Raw genomic sequence first — 294 nt, forward strand, 5'->3', positions numbered from 1 at the left:
AATAAATGATAATAATGATAACAATAATGATAATGATAATGATAATAATAACAATGATAAATATGATAATAATAACAGTGATAAATATGATAATAATAACATTAATAAGAAGATAATAATGATAATGGTGATAATAGTAATGATACTAATAACAATATTGATAAATGATAAAGAAAATAATAGTAATACCAATATTAATAAATGATAAAGAAAATAATAATTTACCAATAATTAAAATAATAATCATAATGATAATGATTATAATAATATTAATAATAGTAATGATAAGGATGG

This window comes from Penaeus vannamei, chromosome 14 (assembly GCF_042767895.1).
Source record: "Penaeus vannamei isolate JL-2024 chromosome 14, ASM4276789v1, whole genome shotgun sequence".
NCBI classification, from domain to species: Eukaryota; Metazoa; Arthropoda; class Malacostraca; order Decapoda; family Penaeidae; genus Penaeus; species Penaeus vannamei.